The sequence below is a fragment of the Solanum tuberosum genome, unplaced genomic scaffold (assembly GCF_000226075.1).
Source record: "Solanum tuberosum cultivar DM 1-3 516 R44 unplaced genomic scaffold, SolTub_3.0 scf00471, whole genome shotgun sequence".
NCBI classification, from domain to species: Eukaryota; Viridiplantae; Streptophyta; class Magnoliopsida; order Solanales; family Solanaceae; genus Solanum; species Solanum tuberosum.
Window position 1 is genome coordinate 5,961 of NW_006239389.1, and position 15,324 is coordinate 21,284.

Genomic DNA, 15,324 nt, shown 5'->3' on the forward strand with positions numbered 1-15,324 from the left:
TGATGGGGTGGGGGGTGGGGGTGGGGGGTGCTATCAATTACAATAACTGGTTTGTTTAGCCTTGGGCTTTTTCGCGATGTCCTATCCATCTAAAACAATATAATAAACTAAGAAGTCGAAGATGAAGAACAACAAGGAGTTAACAATGGTGCAAGAATTATAAAACTCAACAATGGAGAAATAGAGAAACGAAGGAAGATGAGAGAAGGAAGAGCTCTAGAAAGCTTGACTCACTAGGGAAGGAGAAATATTGAAAAGAATAAAAGTTTTTACTTTTTACCTTACTTAGATTATGTCATATAAGGAATAAAATAAAAATAAATATTATATTAAAATAAGCAACTTGTAAAAATAAGAAATAATGATGGAAATACAAAAAGTTTTTAACTTTGGGCAGATTGCATAAAAAAAGACAAATATTTATTAAAGGCAGTAACGTGTGGAATTAAAAAAGTATCCATAAATGTAGGCACTAATTTTTATAAGGAGGGAGAGAGAAAATTCGGAAACTGAATAATTAACTGAAATTGGAAAATTAATTAAATTGTTAAGTTGGTAATTTTGAAACTATATTTGTAATTAAATATAAGTATATGTATATACGATTAATTAAAAACTTAAGTGGTATATTATAGTAATTTTTCCAAACAACAAAACTTCTAGGTAAGGAAGAGTGAATTTGGTACCGTTGATACTTTTCCTCTATGAAATATGATTGTAGGAAAGATCAATATAATCAAATCTTTCCATGGTCGAAAAGAATTCTATTGCTAAATCAAGGTTTATGAAATTTGCAAGTGATGGAGGAACACGACCACTGAGCTGATTATGACTTAAATCCAAATCCTTTAATGTTGGGTTCATTTTGAGCTCATCCGCTACTCCACTGAATTGATTATGATGGAGCTTCAACGGATATATTCAACGAGTTGTTAGACAAATTCCACAGAAACAGATTAACTTAACCTGACTAACCATTTGATACTAAAATAACACACATATTATTATGTTTCTTTCAAACATACATATACAAACAACAAACAGAAAATTAAATTAAAAAGATAAAAATAGAATCAGGCAAAGACAAGTTGGCCCTCTCAATCTTCCATTAACTCTGTCGTCTCTGAGCTCTCTTCTTTGGCCTTTTTCTTTTTCCATGAAATATTATTTTCATTTTAGTATAGTAAGTATACTAGCTCTGAAAATGTGTGTTGCGCCATTTATTCTTTATTATTATTATTATTCTTGAACTTGTCCGCGCTTTGCACGATTATGAAGAACCTTATTAGAATTCAACTTTTTTCTAGTATCCGAAATTTTAAAATACATTTTGTGAAATCTAAAGCCGTCTTTAATCTTTTTCCATAGGATGATCCAAACATTCAACCTATTAAATGTGTTCTCCAAAACCTAAATGTTCAAAACATCACCAACAATATTGGAGTTAATAACTTTGATAGTCACTCAACTATCAATTATTTTCACAGAAAGTCACTCAACTATGCCTTCTTTGCACAGAAAGTCACTCAACATATTTAATTATTTTTTTCACTAAAATTTTCTGACATGAAATTTTTATTTTTAACCAAAATTTTAAGAACCAAATGTATATCCATTTAATGACCTGCCCCATTTAATCCGACCCGCTAAGTCATTAAAAAGTCATCAATCATCACTTACAGTATGTGCAAATCGCTGCAATTAGTAGAAAATCTAATCTTAACCTATATTATATATATATATATATATATTCAACTGAAAGCAGTACACATAGTATAAATGGGTTTATGAATCTATAATATAGGTTAAGAGAGAATGACGACTTTTTAATGATTTAGCGGGTCGGATTAAATGGGTCGGATCATTAAATGGTTTAAATGGATATATATTTGGTTCTTAAAATTTTGGTTAAAAAAAAAATTCCATGTCAGAAAATTTTAGTGAAAAAAATAATTAAATATGTTAAATGATTTTCTGTGCAAAGAAGGCATAGTTGAGTGACTTTTGAGTTGAGAATGAAAGTTGAGTGACTTTCTATGAAAAAAGTTGATAGTTGAGTGACCATCAAAGTTATTAACTCAACAATATTGTTAGTGAAAATACTAAGACAAACATGGAAGCAAAACTAACAAAGAGGCAAAAATAAAATCTCAAAATATCTTTCATATTAATAAAATATATGTAGTGAATGATCAACTTGACTTATGTTAGTCAATTTAATTGATCCAGAAAGAAATATAAATAGCTAATCAGTGATAAATGTATGTTATATTAATTAAAATAACTTACTTTCTAAAATTCTCTATTCTTAAGTACAAAGTAAAATAACACGTATTGGAATTTTTGAATTAACAATATTAAAAAAAAATTATACACCGTTAGAGAAAAATATTTTTATAATAATAAATTGGTAATTCTCTAAATATGTTAATTTTAGAAGTGCGGCTGCACTAGGGTTTGTTTTTATAAGAATATTAGGGTTTATTTCCATATAGAAATTTCCATGATGGAGAGAGCCACAACTGACATTCTCTAAAAATTTAGCCCTGTACTATTAATCAGGCAGCAAACTGTTCTTTTGCTGTCGTAAAAAATTGAATTTTGTTAACATTAGGAATTGTTGGTGTGAAACATGTGGCATCCACAATAACTTCGATAAGATGTTAGTTTATAAATAAAAAGTTACATCAGATGATAGCGCTACTCATTAGCTTCTTTTATTTATGGTCTACTCTCTGTAGTTATTGTGTTTATTGTATTGAATGTTAAAATGTGTGGCATCATTGGTTCATTTGGTAAACTTAAACTCGAAATAAAAATGTGTTTAAACTGACAATCTGCTTGAATAATGTGAAAATCGCATCAGTTCGACGTGCTCAAGTACATATAACAGTCATGCATGTTCTCAACTCACTTATTCTAAATCCTGAGTTCGTCTCACTTTGTTAGAATCCTTCACAAATAGTGTGTCACAAAATACCAGCGTTGCTTGTTTCCAGTCCATTCCCCTGAACTCTACTCTAGACAACATTACTTGTTACCAGCCATGTTTTTTTCTAGTGTCCTATACTTGATTTGGGGCCCGAATAATCCGGATTAGGGCGGGAAGTCTACTTTAGAGGGTAAAGGCGACTGCATTCTTAGGGCTCAAACTAGAGACTTTTGGTTAAAGAAGAAGGAACACTTACCACAATCTTGGTAACTAACTTTAATTTATTTACCAAGTGATGCTTTACAAACCATCTGAAGGGGGAGTACGTGTTGGCCACAGTGATGAGTTACACGAGTCCACCACGTACTGAGAGACCTGGTCAGTAATATACTTAAATGCACTTGAGGAGACTAAAATGAAAACTAAAACAACAAGGAGTTTTTACATGGAAACCTCTTTGCTCAAGGGAGAAAACCACGATCTGTCACACAGGGTTTCAACTGCTTTCACTATCTTCAAGCAACAAGTGATTACATAGATTAAACTCTTAATCCCACCCCAGGTAATAACTCTATTACAAAAAGAGCCAAAGCAATACCTCTATTGCCCACTATATTAATTAAATCTAATTAATATAGACTTCAATCACACCCTACACAGTTAACACTAATCATGCTCATGTTTGATTAAATAATGAGGGGACGATCCGTTCCAAAATAGATTAGAAACATATCTAACAAATTCAGACACACAACACAAGCTTTTGATGCAACAACAAAAGACGCAGTTGATAACTCTATGAGGTCCCTTAAAGTTCTTAAAGGCTTGTGTTCTTACAAAGACAAATACACCTTTTCAATTGTAGTGTTATGTCTTAACTACGTTTGTTTCATGTCAATGAGGATGTATTATACTCTAAACAAAATCACTTAGTGTTCTCCCATGGGTCAAGTACAAAGCTCTCTTTTCTCGTGCTCACCAACCGTGTCAGTGTGGCAGCTTTACAATTGTTTACCATTTGACCATAGGGACATGCTCAACTCTGGGACCAGGTGCCATTGTGTTTGTGAATATCATCAAAACACTAGATTACAACATTTTTCCTTTTTTTGATGATGACAAACAAACACCCAACTTCTTCACAGGCAATCACCAACTTTAGCTAGTATTAGCATGTCCCCCACTTGTTCCACGTGTCACCAGTACTTATCCACAACATTCCCCCTGTCAGCAGTACTTCCCCACAACCTATATCTCCTCCCCCTTTTGACATCATAAAAAATAAGAGTTGTAAACATAAGCAAGATGTCAAGGAAACATATTATTTATTTATTTATCTTGTTAGTTTGTTTATTAAAAAGAGAAATCATAAACTAAAATTACCTTAAACTTTGACAATGATGATTTCTCTAAATTCTTGACTTGAAGTTGGAGGCTTGAAGCTTCTTCTTTGTGTGGAAAATAGAAAACAAATTTGAAGAGGGAAGAAAAATATTGTTGGAACTTGGAACTTGAAAAGTGTGTGGGAAGGAAACTTTTGAAGTTTTTTGACTTTTAAACTTTCAGAATTTAGCTTCTTTTTTTTTTTTTTAATGAAAAATGTGTTTTTAGTTAATAAAAATAAATTGAAGCGAATTGGGGCTGCCTGGGATCGAACCTGCAACCTGTGAGTTGAAATCTTGCAGTGGCACCAGTGAACCATCCAACCATTTTGAGAACAGGTTCAACAAGTTTTAATTTAATATATTCTTTAATAATTATAGAAGTAATATATCGAGTTTAGTCGGATGACCACGGGTTCGGGTGACCCAAAATTAGTACATAAATTCGCCCCTGGAGGGGACGATCCGTTCCAAAATAGATTAGAAACATATCTAACAAATTCAGACACACGACACAAGCTTTTGATGCAACAACAAAAGACGCAGTTGATAACTCTATGAGGTCCCTTAAAGTTCTTGAAGGCTTGTGTTCTTACAAAGACAAATACACCTTTTCAATTGTAGTTTTATGTCTTAACTACGTTTGTTTCATGTCAATGAGGATGTATTATACTCTAAACAAAACAACCTAGTGTTCTCCCATGGGTCAAGTACAAAGCTCTCTTTTCTCGTGCTCACCAACCGTGTCAATGTGGCAGCTTTACAATTGTTTACCATTTGACCATAGGGACATGCTCAACTCTAGGACCAGGTGCCATTGTGTTTGTGAATATCATCAAAATACTAGATTATAATATTTTTCCTCTTTTTGATGATGACAAACAAACACCCAACTTCTTCACAGGCAATCACCAACTTTAGCTAGTATTAGCATGTCCCCCACTTGTTCCACGTGTCACCAGTACTTATCCACAACATTCCCCCTGTCAGCAGTACTTCCCCACAACCTATATCTCCTCCCCCTTTTGACATCATAAAAAATAAGAGTTGTAAACATAAGCAAGATGTCAAGGAAACATATAGTGAATTCAGAGCCGTGTGGCGACACAGAACATAAGCATGCAAGCAATCACGGAGGAAACAAAGCAACAAACAGAGCAAGATATCATAAAACCCGAGTAGATACCCACCGAACTGTCTGTTACAAAATGAACTGACACAATGCCACTGCATACTGAGATAAAAGGAAAATAACAAGAGGAAAGGAAATTTCAGGACGGAGGGGGGATGAGCAAAGGATTTCAGGATTATGTTCATGCGATTATTGGCATCCTCATGAGCCTGCAGCACCTGTTTGATTAAAGTCTTCACTTCCTCGCCCAAGTTAGCATTCAACTCAAGTACATTTGCATTCTGCGCTTTCTGATCATCCAATTCCCTCTGCAGGTCAGCACTGGGACCGGGTACTTGAGAATTTCCCTTTTGAAGCAATGCCTTAAGTCAAGTGATCTTCATTTATCTCTTCAGTAGCTCATGTTGCTCAAGAAGGTCTGAGATTTGAGACTTGGACTTGACTTTTCCCTCTACACACTCACACTCGATGAGAGTGGATATTGAGAAGGCTTGCTTGATAGTTCCTGCAACTCCTCTTCCAAGGGTACATTTAAATAATTGAAGACACGGTTCAGCAAATACCCATAAGCCATGCCATGGCGCTCATCCTTTGCTGGCATGACTCTGTTCATGTGCTCTAGCATGACACATGAAAGGTTGATAGCTTTGTATTTGTCAAGTGTCTCCATGAGGAACAGATCCGCAGAGGAGGCAACAATCATTTTCTCAGTGTGCGGCAAGAGCACTTTGTTGACAAACTCAAAGTACAACTAATGCTCCCATTTAAGATACTTCTTGGGAACTCCAGAGCACTTAATACCCTCTGTTTTGGTTGCATTTTTTTCGTACGTTTCTGATGGTATGCATCATTCCACTGATTTGATCCCACGCATTGAACTTCCAAGTTAATTCTAAAAATTTCTTCACTCAAGTGAATATCCACATCACGAACTTGAGTGTCAATGTTGCCATCTTTATGAATCTCAATACGATAGTAGAACTCACGAACCTCATGCTTATGTAGGAAGGGAACATGCCACTCGAACAAGTGTTCCCATTCCTGCAGAGCCACACAATCAACCAGGTATCACATGCTCATGTAGTGTAAGTATATGTTTTACAAATTGGTCAAGAAGTTGGCATGATAGTGTATTGTACACTCTCTCTTGTCAGATATTCATAAAACTTTAGTTAAATAAATCAATGTTCCAAGATCTCTCATTAAAATAAGGCTTAAGTCATATGCGGCCCTTTAAAGTTGTCTGCATCTTTCATTTAGACACCTTAATTTAGACTTGTACCTATTGAACACTTTAATCTTGACAAATATATACCTATTAAACACAAAATGACAATCAATAGAAACACATAAAATGTGTGTATCTCAAACGCATATACATGGAAAATGGACCAATGAAATGATGACACATGACAATTAAACTGAATCTTTTTAAAACTCTTTTAAAATAATCTAAAAGGTATTTTAAGAAAATAAGAAATTATTTTTGAATTATCCTATCACCTACCCCCACCTCCCACCCTCCTTCTTCTTCTCTGTTGAACCTTATTTCCCATCGCCTCTACCCTCATTATTCTTCTTCTCCATCGATGTTTCCCTGATACAATTAAGCTAAGGACAACATTGAAAAGTAATGAAAGAGTAAGAAGCTAAGAAAAGAAAAGAAAGGAAAAGGAAAGGAGTAAGAAACAAGCTTTTCTCTATTTAGCTAAACAATTCTCTGCATAAACTTCAACAAAGACAAATACAATACTTAAATAGCCCAAGCATTCCTTGTGGACAGTACAAAACATAAGTGCCCAGCAATTGGACCTAAAGTATCCAATCCTCAAACATATCGAGCAATTTTAATAATAATAGAAACAACTTTAAAAACCTATTGGGCTAAACTGAACAATATGAAACTACTCTTCTTAAATTATACCTAACCAACTTAACGGCTAGGTGCAACCTTTCCAACGCATAGTACACTTTGCCTAAGCTTCTGAATCCATTCTTGCATCATTCCATATTCCTTAAAAGTTTTCTTGTCCTCAAGAAAAGAATTTAGGGAACCTCAACTTCAATGTGGCATAATCTTCCCATGTTGCATCTTCTACTGACATTTGATCTCATTGAACAAGTATATGTGGAATGGCTTTGTTTCCTCTCTTGATCATTCTCATTTCTAGAATCTCTTTAGGCTGCACACAATTTGGAGAAGATACATTTACTGTTGGAGGATGATTAAAGTGAGTAGGTACTGCATAGCATGGCTTCAGTTGTGACACATGAAAAGTGTGGTGGACAGCCATATGAGGAGGAAGTGATAACTTGTAGGCAACATGTCCAACCTTCTGCAGAATCTGATAAGGACCATAATACTTAGCTGACAGCTTAGAAAAAGTTTGGTTGGAGATGGTGAGCTGTCTGTATGGTTGAATCTTCAGATACACCTATTCTTCTTCTTCAAACTATCTATCAGTCCTATGTAAGTTAGCCATGGATACCATTCTCTATTGAGCTCTAGAGATGTGGAATTTGAGTAATTCAATCTTGAATTCTCTAGTGCTAAGTCTCATGTCTACCTCTTCTTCTGCTGAATCTCCCAGAACATAAGGAAGATGGATAGGTGGGGTTTGACCATATAAAGCTTCAAAATGAGTGGTTTGGATTGCTGAATGGAAAGTGGTATTATAACACCATTCTGTCAGTGACAAGAATTTGGCCCAATCTTTTTGGCTATCAGCACAAAAGCATCTTAAATAGTATCTAATGTTCTATTGAGTACCTCTGTCTGACCATCTGTTTGAGGATGGTATGCAATAAAGGTACTCAAGGTCATACATGCATTGCAAAGGGATCCTGCCACACCTTACTCATGAATATCGGATCCCTGTCACTGATGATATTTTATGGCATCCCATGGAGTTTGTAAACCTGATCCAAGTATACTTGAGCCACATAATTAGTTGTATATGGGTGGCTAATTGATATGAAATTCCCATACTTTGTAAGTCTATCCACCACCACTAAGATAGTAGTTTTACCCATTGACTTAGGCAACCCATCTATGAAATCCAATGCTCACACTAGCCCAAGTAGAAACTGGTATTTTCAGAGGTTAGAGAAGACCTGGATAGGCAGCACTATCATACTTGCTCTTCTGGCAAGTGGCACAACTCTTTACCATCTTGGTCACGTCTTCTTTTAGTCTTGGCCAGTAAAACAAGCTGGAAACTCTTTTGTAGGTGTTCTCAATACCAAAGTGCCCCCGCTAGGTTTCTCATGCCAGATTTGATCTCTTCTCTAAACATTGATTTGGACCCACAACCAACTTGCCATTCCTTCTGAGTTGTTGATTCACAAAAGTAAACTCTTTGACCCCTTCTTCTTGAGACTGGACCCTGATCAAAAGCTCCTTAATAGTAGGATCTTCAACCCAACTACTCTTGATTCTGTCAAACATTTCAGTCATTCCAGGAATGACAACCTTGGTTGTCACCTCTCTTAGTTGCACCCTAGATAAGGAATCTGCTGTTTTGTTCTCCCTCCCCTTCTTATACTCAATCTCAAAGTGGAACTGCATCAACTTAGCAATCTACTTCATCTGAGAACCTGTATGTAACTTTTGGTCTAGTAAGAACTTCAATGCCTTTTGATCAGTTCTCACAATGAACTTCTTCCCCACCAAATATTGTGTCCATTTAGTCACAGCTAGGGCCAAAGCCAATAGTTCCTTATCATACACAGATAGTCCTTGGTGCCTCCTAGATAACCCCTTGCTGAGAAAAGCTATTGGATGTTGTTCCTGCATCAGCACAGCTCCAATACCATAGTCACATGCATCTGTTTCCACAATAAACATAGCAAAGTTATTTGGTAAAGCTAAGACAGGTGCTAAAATTAGTGCTTCCTTCAGCTTTTCAAAAGCCTGAGATGCCCCTTCAGACCATTTGAACCCATATTTCTTCAGTAGGTCAGTTAAAGGCTTGCTGATCACTCCATAGTGTTTGATAAACCTCCGGTAATAACTTGTCAGTCCTAGAAACCCCCTAAGTTCCCTCAAATTCTTAGGTAATGGCCATTTTTGACAATACTGATATTCTTGGGATCAGTTGCCACCCCTTTAGTAGATATAACATGCCCTAAGTACTCAACCCTACTGGCCCCAAAAGAGCATTTGGTTTGTCTCACACACAACTTATGTTTCATCAGTAACTTAAAGGTCATTCTGAGATGAACTAGGTGCTCAGTTAAAATTTTGTTGAACACTAGAATATCATCAAAGAAAACTAATATGAACTTCCTAAGGTGCTCTTTAAACACATAATTCATCAAACTTTGGAAGCAGGATCCGCATTGGATAGCCCAAAGGGCATGACCAGATACTCATAATGGCCTACATGTGTTCTGAAAGTTGTCTTAACAATGTCCTCCTTGGCCATCCTTATCTTAGATATATGTTAGAGCCCCCTAGTTCTTCCAACAACTTTTCTATAATAGGAATTGGAAATTTGTCTTTAATTGTTGCCTTATTGAGCCTTCTATAATCCACACACAACCTCCAACCCCCATCTTTCTTTCCAACCAGCACCACATGTGAAGCATATGGACTGGAACTGGGCTGAACAATGCCTTGTTCTAGCATTTCTGCTATCAACTTCTCAATAACATCTTTCTGTGCTGATGAGTACCTGTAAAGCCTTAAGTTCACAGGATTACTTCCTGCCTCCAGAGGTATGTTGTGATCAAATAGTCCTTGCGATGGTTGTAACCCCTTTGGATCAGCAAACAACTGAGGGAAATCTTCAGTGATAGCCAAGATTTCCTCTGGTACTGTTGATACCTTTTTCACCTCCTCTTCTATTGGCATTACCCTGATCATGAATAGTTGACCTCCTCCTTTAACCACCTTAACTAATCTCTTGGCTTCCACCGTTTTTACCTTGCTTACAACTCCCTTCAACATGCAATCATTTCATGGTAAGTGTACCCAGTGTCAGTTCTTGAAAATTCATCCTTAAATCACCCAAAGGAAGCAACCATTGTACTCCCAAGATTAAGCCACAAGATTTAAGGGGTATCAACAGGAAATATAGACCATGCCCTACATCATCCACGAAAAGGATTTACATAACTCATTTGTATGTCTGTCATGACCATCTGCAACATTGATGGCATGAGTCCTCATTGCCTAAACATCTTCTTGGAGTTCCTTTGTTAACCCTTCATCCATGAAGTTATGAGAACTACCAAGGTCAATCAAAATGTGTAGTGGTCTCTTCTGACAGTACCGTACCCATCCACTCTTAAAGTGTGGTAAGTAGGAAGCCCATGTAGAGCATGCACTGAAATTTCACAAACCTCCTATTTTTGTTCATCTTTTTCTGGCTCAAGATTCTCTAATTCCACATCTTCTTATTCCTGGTCCTCCCTCTCATCTTCAACCTCCAATAGGTACAATGACTTGGATCCTCCACATTTGTGCCCAGGGAAGAACTTCTCATCACAGAAGAAACACAACCCCTTTTGTCTTCTCTCATTTATCTTAGCAGAAGATAATATCTTGTTATTGTTCTTATTCAAACTCAGAGGTGTTTCCTTCTTATCCTGGTTATAGTCATTTCTGGACCCAACTCCTCTTGAAAAGGAACTGTATGAGTTATTCTTGTACTGTGAACCACTAGCAAAGGGAGGGAACCTAGTAAGCTTAAGTTCGGCTTGAACTTGAGCTTCAGTATTTCTAGCCAACTGATAAGCTTGAGGTAGAGAAAAAGGCATGTGGTTCTTAACAGTGAGACATATCTCATATCTCAACCCAGTAATAAAACTACTGATAGCATACTCCGGAAGGATGGTTAGCCTAGTCATGATCTTATCAAATTCATTTTGATAATCCTTGACAGATCCAATCTGTTTAACCAGCTTAAGTTCAGACATGGGATCCTCAAACTCATCCCCAAATCTGTCCATGAGAGCATACAAATATTTATCCCAAGTAGGATATGGCAAGTGTTGTCTACTCTTGATGAAAGCAAGATGCCATTCTATAGCTAAACCATCAAAATGCAGAGAAGCAACTCTTACCTTCTGATTTAGGGGTATCTCATCTAGAGAAAAAAACTGGTCCTACAAGAAGACCTTAGATTTGTTCCATTGAACCTTGGAAACTCTATCTTGGATAGCCTAGACATAGGGTGATGGAAGTGACCCTGAAAATTAAGTTGGTTTGCTCCTCCTCCCAGACCTCCTATTGATGTCTGGCCATGAAACCCTCCATAATGCATCTGATTTGGTGCTCCACTAGGCATCTGGTATGGAACTGAAGTTCTTGGCCCCATATGACCTGCAGACCCTACCCCCATAGCAGGGTTTTGATGCATAGGCCCTCCTAATGGTGTTTGAAACTGGGTATGGACCCTATCCCAAACTGATATCCACCAAGTGTAACCATAGTAGGCGTTCCTTCTGTGTGTGGCAGAAACCCAAGCCATGGGTTGGACAGAAGGTGTGTACATCTCACCATTTCCTTTACTTTCCTCAACAGCTTTACCCTTATCCCCCCTTTTAACAGCTTCCAAGGCTTCTTTAAGCTCAACAAAAGATTTCTCATGTTCGTCTTCAATCTGATTCTGCCTAACCGAGAAGTTGACCAACTCCATGGTCATTCTTTGTAGCATTTCCTTGATTTCTCTTCCTTCAGCCATTTGTCTACCCACAGAGCTCAAGAGAGTGCTCTGATACCAAATGATACAATTAAGCTAGGGACAACATTGAAAAGTAATAAGACAGTAATGGAAGAGTAAGAAGCTAAGAAAAGAAAGAAAGGAAAAGGAAAAGAGTAAGAAACAAGATACGCTCTAATTAGTTAAACAATTTTCTGCATAAACTTCAACAAAGACAAATACAATACTTAAATAGTCCAAGCATTCCTTATGGACAATATAAAACATAAGTGCCCAGCAATTGGACCTAAAGTATCTAATCCTCAAACATATCGGGCAATTTTGATAATAATAGAAACAACTTTAAAAACCTATTGGGCTAAACTGAACAATATGAAACTACTCTTCTTAAATAAAACCTAACCAACTTAACGGCTAGGTGCAACCATTCCAACACACAGTACACTCTGCCTAAGCTTCTAAATCCATTCTTGCATCATTCCCTTTCCACTAGATTGTTGCATCTTAACCGTCAGTAAATCATCACCTCCATTCCTTTCTTCTTTTCCATCGAATCTTATCCCTTAGTACAATAGCGTCGAAAATACACCATTGTTGTCCAGCTAACCCCTCATTCACCTTTCATTTTAGTAGCATTAAAACATTCCACACATTGTATTCATCTTCTTTCCACTACTAATCAATTATCACAATTATAAGAAAAATAACAAATTTTTGTCACAAAAAGTTAATCAATTCATATTATTTTCATCATAATCAATTGAGCTTCACCGGAATATTAGAGACTTTAATTAGATCTACATAAGAAACTAAAAAAAAAGAAGGAAAAAGCAGAAAAAGAATTGAAGAGGGTAAGAAAAAGAAAGAGAGAGGTGGAGGGGTGAGATGTGGGTAAAGAAACTGATGAAATAATTGCAAACTTGCAGTGAGGGAACCATCGAAACGGGAGAGAAGATGCTTCCTTTTTTTCTTTTTTTTTAGAGAGAAATTAATTATTATTATTATTATTTTTTATTTATATATGTGTATAAGTTGAAAAATAAATAAATTATTACTCCCTCCGTCCCATTTTATGTGGCACATTTCGGATTTCAAGATTTAAACAAGTTTATCTTTGACCGTAAATTCTTCATAGATTTTTTAAATATTGTGAATTTTCAATTATTGTGACTTATAGTACTATTTACGTAGTTTATAAATATATAAATTTTATTTCAAAAAAATTGAAGATTTCATGCGCAAATTTCCGGTCAAACTTAAAATGTTTGACTCTCAAAAAATGAAAAGTGTCACATAAATTGGGACAGAGGGAGTAACTGTTTTATGCGCTTAAGTGGGGTGAAACACACTTGTTTTGTTATGACAGCATTTTGTGTCTAATAGGAATCACTTTTGAACATATAAAGTGTTTAATAGGTATAAGGCTAACTTGAGGTGGCTAAATGAAATATGCACATAACTTTGAGGGGCCGCATATGACTTAAGCCTTAAAATAAAAATAGAAAATCTTTTCAATACGACAAAAAATTATTTCCAATTATATTAGATCATATATAAAACACACACATAGTTGTGAGACTATATTATCTTAATTAATTTCACATATTTCTTATTTGATGGCAAATGCACTGTCCATTTTTATGAAGTTTATTTAGTAAAGGGAAAATGGTCTGATATAACTCTCAACTTTGTCATATAGATCTAATACACACTTTAATACAAAAGTGGCCCACATATATCATTATTGTAAAAAAAAAAATAGCTTACATATACTCATATTGTTACAAAAAGTAACTCACATATACCGCTACCGTTACAAAAATGAAAAAAAAAATTAAAATTTGTAGTTTATTAAAAAAAAATATATGTATTTGATCTTTTTCACACATAAATTATTTCGACTTCTTTTATTATTATTATTATTTGAGTCTTAAAATCTTATATTATTTTTTCTTTCATTCTTTAGTGAAACAAATAAGAGAAAGAAAAAGAAAGAAGTGTGTGAATGGAAAAAGATTTAAAAAGCCTTTTTAAAAAATTAAAATTATTCTTTTTTGCGGCTATATTGTAATTTAGTTTTTATAACTGTAAAAAAAATATTTGGGATATCTATATAATAAATTTTACAAGAAAATAAGTGGAAAAAAAATAAATTTGATCATCAAAATATATATATTCAAATTACTCGATGAATAAAAATTGTCCAAAGAAAAAAAGTGTGAGAAAGAACAAATATACCCCTACATGGATTATCTTTTTTTAATTAAAAATAAAAAAATAATTATTCATTTTTTTCCAATTTCGTTAGACAAAAAGGGTATATGTAAGTCATTTTTATAACAACAGTGGTATATATGAGTTATTTTCATAATGAGGGGTATATCAGCTCTAAATAGCCCAGTTGAGAAATATATTAGACTCTTTTCCCTTTAATAAATAAAATAAACTGGTAAATTTTCTATTTTATAACACAATTTTTGAATATGAAGAAGTTATGTAAGAATGATTAAGAATAAACGTGCAACACGCATTCTCAGAGACTAGTTAGGTATATAATATTATACATCAAGTATTTAAACATATTTGTAAAAATAAAATATGAAAGTTTTGTATGTTATTGTATACCAGAATCCAGATGTATATTGTAGTATGATGAATTAAATTTTGGTTTGAATATTTGTAATACAAGTTTAAGTAATTGTACTTTTCTGAAATTTTGCCAAAACATATTTATACTCGTTAGAGGAAAATATTTTTATAAGAATAAATTGTTAAATCTGTAAAGATGATAACTATAGAAGTACCGTTTGTTACAAACACTGCACAGCAACCTATATAAATTGAGATCACATTATTTAGGGTTTGTTTTCATCTAGAAATTTTCATGATGGAGAGAGCCACTATTGACATATTGCCTGAATGTCTCATTGAAAAAATTGTTTCTTACCTTAGTTTTGAAGATGCAGCCAAGATGAGTATTCTCTCGAAAACATGGCTACGATCGTGGTTTACGCATCCCAACATTGAATTCACATATCCTTATAGTGGAAGAAATTTGGAACTAATGGATGCGATCATGAACCGATATAGGGATGAAAAAATTTCGATCGATAAGTTTGAATTATCATACTCTTTTTATTCTCAAGTTTCTCAGCCTATTGATAAGTGGTTTTATATTGCACTTCAGAATGGTGTAAAGTATGTCTTCTT